Source organism: Giraffa tippelskirchi, chromosome 11 (genome assembly GCF_054371585.1).
Source record: "Giraffa tippelskirchi isolate mGirTip1 chromosome 11, T2T-mGirTip1v1.2.pri, whole genome shotgun sequence".
Taxonomy (NCBI): domain Eukaryota; kingdom Metazoa; phylum Chordata; class Mammalia; order Artiodactyla; family Giraffidae; genus Giraffa; species Giraffa tippelskirchi.
The window spans coordinates 54,483,240-54,485,000 of NC_137285.1; positions in this window are offsets into that span (position 1 = coordinate 54,483,240).

Genomic DNA, 1,761 nt, shown 5'->3' on the forward strand with positions numbered 1-1,761 from the left:
TGTCGTGACTAACAGCAGATGGGATCAATTCTAGCTCCCATGGATCAAGAAGGAACAACTCTGTCTCATTTTAGTAATCATTTATAAGCTCTCTCTCTTTAACTTAGGGTCTCAGTTTATGATATCTGCATAATTTTCTTAAAATCAAAATTAATTTACCTTTAAATGTCCTTAGTCTTTAAACACAAATCATAAGTAAGGCCTGTTTCAAAACTAAGATGAATTCACCACTTGGGGTGGGAGCTCAAACCACTGAAATCGAGTTTTTAAAGAATTTTTTTTTATTTTGGAAAACCAACATAACACTAGTATTTGGGAATAAAATCCTAGATAGTGGAAAGCAACCTAGACTGGGTCTCTGGTTTTTAAACACCTAATTAGACGAGATTGTGCAAATGACTTAATCTCGATAGGATTCCTTTCCAGATTTGTTTATTAAATAAGAGTTTAAAGTCTTAAAGTCTTTATAGCTCTATGATTTATTTTACATTAAAAAGTTTTCAACGGGGCAGGGAGAATGTCAGATAAAGCAGTCTGTGGGATCACAAGGAGCATTTGGGATCACAAGTATACAGACATCTTGTGTATACAACAGCCCCTGGGAGAAATGTTAAGTACGTCATAGGGGCACTGAGACTGAGCTCAGGACTGGACTCCACAGTCCAAGCAGATTCTTCTCAGTTATTCTGTCACCTCTTTCGGTAAAAACCTAGTTCCACTAGCAAATCCAGGCCCTGGAAGAGAAAGGGGCAGAAGCCTTATCTAGCCACTGTGACCACTTGAACAATAATTAATCAGTTATCCACACCCATTGTCACGGAACTTTCATATTAGCTTGACCAAGTCTGTGTTGGAAAAGTGAAGCAAATCCAAATATGGCGAACGTTCCTCCATTGCCAAAATGAGAAAACTGCCTCATCTCCTCTTCAGAACCCCTGTACCAGAAAATGAGCTCCCCTTGTTAAACACTCGCGTGGACAGAAAGCACATTTTGTAATGCAGCTTCGTAGAGATTCCTTCCGATGCCAACTTGGGGGGGATCCAGTTACTGTCACGTCACCGCGCCCGATAAGGCACAGATCACTTTAGACTTGGTCTAGTTGGCCGGAGGGAAGAGGCTCCTCTATTTAGGTACACTGGAAAAGTACCGCATCCAGCCCCGGGACGCGCGCAAACCTACTACTAATTCTTTCTCCAGGGCCTCTGTGTTTACACCCCTGCGGGAATCTCCTCAGGATTTTCCTTTTTTTTTTTCCTCCTCCATTTAAAACGAACGCTGATTCCAATGCCAGCTTCTTCTCCGCTCCTCCACCTGGGGTATTCCTCTGTTCTCGAGAAAGCGCCAGCGGGGCCCAGCTACGTTCCAGGGTAGAGGTGGGGCCCGGCAAAGGGGCGTCCGGGCCCAGCCCGCGCAGGACCCAGGTGGGAGCAATTCCCCCAGGAGGCCTCGACACCCCACCCCACGCACAGGCGTTTGTGCCACTTCAGGCGCGCGCAGGACTAAGGCAAGGATAGGTACACCTTCTCGGCACAGCCTTCAAACCATCTGCACACTCTCAGCAGTTTGCAGCATCTGGGCTGTATCCCCGCCTCTCAATGTGACCCCAGGAAGATTTGTACCGGCGTGAGCTTCACACTGGAAACCGCCAGGGGATGGAGGAGTCGCGCGGGCCACGGCTGGGGGGAAAGGGGCCGAAAAGCTCCCGCACCACAACTCCAGCCCACTCGGCTCACCCTCCCTCCGGGGCAAGGGGCGGGTCA